Source organism: Acanthaster planci, linkage group LG01, assembly GCF_054643075.1.
Source record: "Acanthaster planci isolate LZ-2023a linkage group LG01, COTS_SCS, whole genome shotgun sequence".
In the NCBI taxonomy this organism is placed as follows: domain Eukaryota; kingdom Metazoa; phylum Echinodermata; class Asteroidea; order Valvatida; family Acanthasteridae; genus Acanthaster; species Acanthaster planci.
Genome location: NC_141777.1, coordinates 5086438 through 5094680, shown reverse-complemented (window position 1 = coordinate 5094680; position 8243 = coordinate 5086438). Strand labels below are relative to the sequence as shown.

Below are 8243 nucleotides of genomic sequence, written 5' to 3'. Positions count from 1 at the left end.
TGTGGCCCGTGGATGTCTTGTGATTGGCGTGTGGAAAGATCTTCCTTACCTACTTCACCGAGTAGGCCTAGTCAGCAGTATTCTGGACCGAGATGTGAACTGACATCCTTAAAGGAGGAAGGGGCTGTGAAAATAAATGTCTGGCACCATTATTAAGGGCAGGAACAGGCATCTAAGATGATGGCTTTTTCATTCAAGGCTCACACGTCATTTCCCTCGTAGATATGTCATATCAAGCGATCTGTGGTCATTCCATGAAGTTAGTACACAAATTGTGACGTACACATTGCGATGATGCATGAGGTGTCCCTCAGAGTAACTCATCTTGTGGTATTTTTATTGCTGGTTGCAGGCCTAACTCTTCCAAGTTCCAAATTGTTTCCGAAAAGTTGAACATTTTCAGCGGAAGCGCACTTCGGTTAAATTTGTTGAGTCCTTGTGACATTCCAAGAAATCTCTTAATAGTCGACGTTAAATATCACACTTTTTGAAATTTCTTGTCCATTAGCAATTTCCTCAGAATAACTCCAAGACTTATGTTTAAATTTTCCAGCTACAAGTTCAGAACGGTGTACTTTTCTAATGTTACTTTATTTCTAAATTGACCGAACCAAATTGTTCCAATTCATAAGAATAGCCAGTATTTCTATGAAGGATATCTAGCTGAAAAAATTCTCTGAAAAGATCCTGGAACATCAGAAAGAGCCAACATTATCAAAAGTTAGGTTTCCTCTGAGGGACCCCTCATACCATCAGGGCCGTGTCGAGGTCTAGTGTCGGGAGGTAGAGGGAACGAAGCAAATGGAATTGATTTTCCACAAACGACCGCTCATTTTTTCTATTCATAAAACGAATCTTTAGCCTCCCTCCTCCCCAGGAAAGGTGGTACAGGAGGTCAACCGTTTACAGAATACTCTGGCTGTCGATTCCTAACGAAAGAGGGAGACATAAAAAAATGACAGTACGACTAAGGAGCAAGATGTCCCCTCCTCCTCCCTGTCCCCTCCCCCACGCCTGATAGGCCACTGCCTACAGTAACAAATTTTCGTCCTACTTAATCGAAACACCAATGTCTGTGCGCTTGCTTGGTTTGGTTTGTAGATCTTTTTTCTTTCGTGTTCAAGTATAACAAAGTGTCAAGCTTAAACCTTTTCATCTCTTTCCCGCTCCTAGTGTTGGCTTGTTTCGATTCAGAATAGGGACAGATTGTTCTGAATAACCCTTTCCAATGATGGAAAATCTCTGAAGTCGAAAAGGTGCTGCAATTCTAGTGAATTAAATTTAAATTTTGACAAAGCAAACCAAGTCAATTAATCCAAAAAGAATACACAACAAAAACGCACACACAAAAAAACACACAAATGTTTACGTTACATACCTACTGTGGACATTCCTTTGTTTTCGTGTAGTTAATAAACTCAGTGAAATACTCATTTTTCTTCAACCAGGAACAAGATTTTTGGCTGTTTGTTTTATACAAGGTTTCCTTGACTATTATGATGACCCCTACCCCAGAATGCCTCTAAACCCCTTTTCCAGAAAGGGGGAAACCTTGTGTGGGCATGTGCAAGTCCACACAACGCCATCGTACCCTGCATTATGTGGACTTCTTTTGTGCAGAGGTCCACACTATGTATGACACGCCTGTACACAAAAAACCAAAACAAACAAACAAACAACCCAACAAACAAACAAACAACAGCACTTCGCGACAAAACGAGAACTATCTGTCAGTTCAGTATTTTGTGACTTCTGAGTAGTTTTACTCTATACCCATGTACTCAATTAGCTTTGACGAGATCGAGCCACTGCACTTTTTGACACCACGTCATGTGCTTGCCATTTACAAAGTGTGAAGAGTGATTTATACTTATATACGCTAACGGCAATGTGAGACAAAAATGAGATGACGTCAAGAAACATTCACATCAAAATGTTGCTTGGGCTGAAAGGTCGGTGCTTTTATCTAGCGAATTTGGAGTGCGAATATTTTTGTCTCTGACGTCACACCCATCATTTGCATGGTGTAACGGGTTTCTTGTGTGGCAATTATTGACTTGGTACATGCAAGCAGGACAAAGGCACAGTTGTAAATGGCTCGGTAATAACGAATCCAACCCTATGAATTTAACATGTATGCAGCAGGGGCGTAGCTACGGGGTTGGGGGGCTGGGGGCCCCCCACCACCACCACTTAAAAAAAAAACGAGATAAATGGTTGAATGGATACCGGTATTGAACAAGGCTAAAAAAAAAAACCTGACCCCCCCAAAAAACCACACCACTGAAAACTGGTGCCCCCAATAAGATGCTGGTGCCCCGTTCTCTATTAGAGTCCTAGCTGCGCTACTGTATAAAGGTCAAGACAAAATAAGTAATTAGTCTTGCATTATGACTTTTGTGACGTATGACAGCAGACTTAAACAGTTTAATATCAGATTTCACTTTTTGTACAAATAAATAATACCGTCAAACGGTCCAGAGCGTCGATTATTAAAAAATTGTAGGTCTGAGGAGTTTGATTTATGTTCCACTTTCACTATCCGCCTCTAGCAGAAGCGCCCCATCATCGGTTGAAAAGAGCCGCCCAGGTGGGGAGTGATCATTTTCTTGGTAGCGACGCGACCGTCACGTGTTCATTTCCTAGTCGTTTGTGAACCAGCGAAGTTCAGTTCCGACCAAGGATCCCCTGTTGCTCAGAAAATAACGCCCTCTGTTGGTCCAGCTCGCGGCCCGTACCCCCCAGGAAAGTAACAACTGTTAAAACTGCATGGAAACCGTAAGCTTTTTAATCTGTGTGCAGCGTTACTTCACCTTATTTTATGCCGTGGACTGGAACAGAAGACATTGTGAGAGCCAGCTCAGTCCTCAAACCGTCTTAGCATTATTGAAAAGATATGAACGGCACAATTTTAAACACACGAGACAGCATCCAGCCGCGCCCCGACGGCCTATTGTACCTGTCTTGTCACGTCTCCCTGCTGGTGGCATTTCCAAATAATCGCATTTGGGGATCAGACCGGCTTACGAGTACACCAATGCCAACCAGTCGTGTTCAGTAGACTACATGCATTCCATTAAATTAATTGCTCACGCCCTTTGCAGGGCGAGGATACAGATTTACCTGGCATGGCTAGATATGACCAGGAGAAAAAGCCGCCATGCCCTCTCAAGCTTCAAGGAGGTGCGAAGTTGAGGGCAAAATGCTCATGTTGAGGTACCCATACACTTCAATATTGCGAAAGCTTACACCTTAGGGCTTTCAAAACGGATAACTATGTTTCTTGCATAAGGGCATTATCTTTTCGACCATTGACAATCTTAGCTGTGTCACTGTTAATCATTGAGCATACACTGTCCGAAACGTTGAAAACCCTCCGGTTCTTTTCAGAACCACACGTACTCACAAAAGAGATATCCTTGTATGGTGCTACCACTGCAACCCTCTATAGCTAACTTGCTACCGTCGCCATGAAAAGCTTCGAAGCTCATTCCTCACCTCAAGAACAAAAACAAACAAAAAAAAAGCAAAGTGCGAATATTTTCAATTAATATAGAAAAAGTGAGACCGTTCTATGCGATAACTTGTCCCTCCCCTGGACGTCACAGTCTGGCAATGCGTTGTAAAGGATAAGAATAAATAATTTCAATGTGTAGAAGGGAACTGAAGGCCGACGCCGGATGCATATAAACTCATTCGAAAGCTCACACCGAAATGCGAAAATGCATGCAAACAACTGTCTCAATGGGGGAATTGAGACCTCATTTAATAATTATCGTTCAGAATGTGAAGGAATGCTTCGATTTTCATAATCTTTGGAGGCAGTTTTTTAAATTCCACCTTTTTTCCTTGGGAGATACTCCACGATGATCTAATTTCAAACTTTTAACTTTCAGCCTGGGTGTCAACCCCTGTAAACCAAGTATGTGCAGTATACAAGTGCAGGCCTAAGCGGACGAATTGAACTATTATATCAAACAATTAATCAAGCTGTTGAAGCAAGACCTTCTGCTGCCCCCCCCCAAAAAAAAATTAATACAAAATAAAAATGGCTCGATTTAGCCAGCAGTAGTCTAGTCGTTGACAACACCGTCACACCGGTACACCTTCACATGCTATATTTACTACTCTCAATCCACCCTGTGCCACAAGCTCACTTCACCTTCACTTCGATTTGCTCGAGTGACGTCACAACTTCAAGTACCTACGTCACAGGAGGGGTCAAGGCCCCGAGAGTAATCCCTCGTTTGAGGAATTTTTGAATACTCGATGATACACTCCCCGAGGCAGAAAACTGGGAAATGAATAATTCCGTCTAAGATTGGTGGGGTTGCCAATGATGAATACTTGACGAATGATACAGGTCCACTCGGCGCTCGCCATATCGCAGGCTTGGAAAATCCTATCATAATGGAGAGTGCGGAATGAAAAAGAAAGACTTAAAGTTACTAAAACGAAATTTCTACTGGAAGGAAAAGGTTTTCATTTTGTTATCTAAACTCACAAAAGCAATCAAATTCGAACAGGGGACCGACCTTTCTCGTTCAATTCGCTGCACGTGTCTCAAGGTCTGACAGTACAGTCTCATTCACTTTGATCGGGGAAAACATATGCCTACCCACCCGTACCCATAAAGTGGGTGGACAAACGCGCACCTGTAATACAGAATGTACATAAGCTTTGTATGATGAAAAATCCTCGAATTAAAGTGTAGATATTTCTAATACGGGTCCTTTCTCCACAGCTGTCTCAAGGTAAACATAGACGAATCGGTGTTTTCGTTCCTTTTCCCTTTTTTCAGTTCTCATTTTCGGTGCAAGCTGTGGGTTTTGCTAATGGTTAGCTCATAGTTAGGTCTATAGAGTGTCGTGAAAAATTCACATTGGCGCGACGAGAACAATGATCTTGTTATTTTTGTCCCCTCAAATTTTGAGCAGGGGGATTGGGAGGGCCTGGGGGAAGGGTGATGACCAAGGAGGAGGTAGCCTGTGGGTCCCTTGCGAGCCTGGGGTAAGACACTGTTCCCCAGTAACTGACATATTTTGTTGTTTCACCCATCATCTGGCGTGTTATCATGAAATCAAGATTACCCCCAGCGAGCCTATACAGACTTTTTCTTGTACATCGAGGCAACATTAAGTGAATGATAACAAGTTTTCCCAGTTAGGTGAATGGAGACCTTACTTTTAAAAAAGTCACGAAATTGAGGGTCCACTATAATTCCTCCTAAATTTGTTTATTGCGGATGCTTTTCTAATATAAATGCACACGTGGACTGGGAATCATTCCCAATTGCATATACTGGGTATGTCTCGATTTTAATCTTCTGTCCCAGAATTACTCTAGGCTTCAGGGAAACCACCTTCCACCGGATTTTAAAAAATCATCACCACGACACCTGTTTCCTTGCGTGTCGCCATCCACTAAAAATGCCCTTGCTCAAGTTCTTTCGTCGAATATAGTCTTTCACAGTATCCGTTGCGACTCATTCCGTATCGCTCTGTGTGCGGGCTCCTGATACGACGGTTATTTCCATAGTCATCAAATCCGAAAGCTGCAGTGACGGAACCTACACTGCAGGAGGCCCAGTTAGTACAAACTATACACAAACATGCTCGAGCCACACGAGACCCGTCATCAATAATTGGGAGTGTTTTGATTGAATATTTCACGAAATGGTATGTTTCATTTTGGTCCAGGCTAGATCCTGCGGCTGGCACCGTCAGCAACAGCAGTATCTTGTCAAGATAAAAGAGAGCCAGACTAAGAAGAAACAGAAAAGCCACTGTTGATACTGATGTCATAATTTGAATTATAGCCAGTGCAGTGGTCAAATAAATCTAGTGCAATGGACAAGAGTATTTTTAGGCATTCATATTGCGCGAAATAATATTTTGATAATTGAGGTACCGTCAGTTGAAAGTTCATAAGAACAGCGTCAAATTATTGCATGGATTGGCATTTTGAATTTTTTTAATTCAGTATGATAGCCACAAAATCACCTTGTAGGGTTTATTCATGATACTGTCTAATTGCCTCGAGGATTGTGTAAAGGGGCGTACTGTACTGAAGATCCAAACACGGCCTCTCAGATTGGGAAACAATACGTAATAAGTGGGCAGTTTGTTACCTTCGGCAAATGGATTAATTTGTGTTCGTAAATCGTGTGTGTGCCCTCCCGCAAACAGGAGAATGTTGTAAGCGGAAATTTTTAACCTTACACGCAAGAAATCGATCTTACCGGTATAAAAAGGAACTAGAGGCTGGCCACCCACACCATTATTGCCGTTGGTTACGTATTTTGAGTACTGCTTTTTTTTGTCTGCTATCCGTGTGGCGCCATAGGCTTATCGTAATTATTCACAGTGCAGTGTTTTCTGGAACTATATTAAGCGAAAGTATCAATCCAAAAACTACAACTAAAGTTGTTTCAAACGAGCAATAATAATAATTAAAACAGTTACACCACCTTAAAAGTGTCAGTACACCAGCTTATCTGTCTTTCGATATATTTGTCTCTTTATTTCTCTTTGTAGAATGTAAAGGGAAGTCACAATACACAACATCACTTTACATTAAAACATGCACGTATTAGTTCGAGGGTCTCCCTTGCAATTTTGTCCGTTCTTCGTGCAGAATTAACGCCCACTTTGTTTGTTTCTGGCCTTGTTCAGTCGCTAGTACTTGGGCGGAACCAGTAATTTAGGGCCCGGAGACCAAAATCACCTCCCGGTTTTCCTTGTATAGTGGATATATGTGTTGTGTTATTATCATTGATAAAATGTTATAAGATAATCTGCTTCTAATAAATTAAAATATAATGACGTGCAGCTGACTAAACTAGTGGGAAAAAGCTCTTTCTTTCTGAATAAGTTTCAAACGCCAAGGAGAATCATCGAAACCTCTACCTCCCGAAAAAAATTATGACCTATGGCGGTAGCATTTCTACATCTTCCAGCAACTGAATTTTGCAGAATTATCATTGTGTTCAAAGATTCAGAAACCCAACACACTGAAACAAAGATGTCTGGAGCTTTTTTTCGTAATAGAAATTAGTGGCCTCAAGTGATAACTTAAGACCTCATGTCCCTCAAACGCACATTAGATCTCCCGCGACATCGATAGGACCCTATTGGTTATAAATATGTATTAGACTTTTTCATTTATAATAAAGGGGGAATGTGGCATGACTTAACATAATAGCTTTTTTAAATAATAAATTTAGAGGAACATCGTTTTGTTTAGTAGATATAAAGACTATTAGTAATGTTTTAAGTAGGTATGCAGTATGGTTAAAAGAATTTAAGCGCAAAGAGTGGGAAAAAAATACTAGGTACACCCCCGCGTAAATATAATCTGGCCCAATCGGTTTGACAGCCGTACGCGGTTAACGGTTTTCGGAGTATTACATACTGCATGCATGCTGTAGGCATATAGTCTGATGATGATGTAGGGACGTGATTGTGTCATCAACACGAATCTGTGGAGTTGTCACAAATCTCCTGCTTCTTTTTTGTTTCGATCTCCTTCAATACTCTGGTAACCATAAAGGTAAGTAAACACCCTTCTATATTCTCAGATTAGATGCTGGAAATTAGTAGTTAAATATGCAAGAAATACGTAAATTTGCGTGTTGAATACGGTTCATGTACACTGTACGTCCGTGATTCCGACGGTGTGTGCGTCGACATGCAGCGTTTATGCTGTGCTACACTGAACAGCTGCATTGATGATCGGGACTGCATCCTACATTGGGGAGGGTGGAGAAATTTGCTTCACAACCGACATCTTTAAGTGTCTTGTCATAATTGGAGAATAAAGCAGCGAACGAATGATGGTAATATCAAGCGAAATGAGTCCAGGGAGGAAGACGAAAGTCTGTTACCGTCGAATGTTATCTTGTTATTTTTGGATCTGGATTTGTGACTCCGATAAAACAGGTATCCGCATCACATTGGATCATAATTTGAGGGGATTTCATTTTTAGTGAGGAAACAGTGTTCTATTTAGCACCAGATGAAATGTCGTCTTTTTAGAAATGAAATACCAACAAATATGTATATGTAGTCCTGAAATCTTGAATTCTCAGTAAGAGGTACTGACATCACTAATTTTCTTTTGCAATGAAAAGTCAAATTTAGTAGGGAAAAGATTGAAGCATTTACTCAGAAAGCCCTTAGCCTAAAATTCTTCAGAGCAAGCTGATGGGGTTGTGCACTGAGTGTCACAACTTGAAGTGTTGT

General features: G+C 41.3%; 1 protein-coding gene and 1 long non-coding RNA gene across 10 annotated transcripts in view; one reads left to right on the top strand and one right to left on the bottom strand.

The window, feature by feature from the left end:
- Positions 1 to 1701: 1701 nt before the first annotated feature.
- LOC110986258 (uncharacterized) overlaps positions 1702 to 8243 on the bottom strand; it is a 35297-nt gene continuing 28755 nt past the window's right edge. For all 3 annotated transcript variants that reach the window (XR_015424945.1, XR_015424995.1, XR_015425039.1), the window contains 2 exons: positions 4205 to 4402; positions 1702 to 3498 (listed from right to left, as the gene is read on the bottom strand). This is a non-coding gene — a long non-coding RNA (uncharacterized LOC110986258). The remainder of the gene's footprint in view (positions 3499 to 4204; positions 4403 to 8243) is intronic.
- The window catches only part of LOC110986257 (neurexin-3b-like), a 91570-nt gene continuing 90739 nt past the window's right edge, over positions 7413 to 8243 (top strand). For 4 of the 7 annotated variants that reach the window (XM_087133712.1, XM_087133344.1, XM_087134051.1 and 1 more), the window contains exon 1: positions 7413 to 7551. The gene's annotated coding sequence lies outside the window, so the exon portion shown is untranslated. The remainder of the gene's footprint in view (positions 7552 to 8243) is intronic. The other 3 variants (XM_087129658.1, XM_087141735.1, XM_087137945.1) reach the window with 2 other exon arrangements.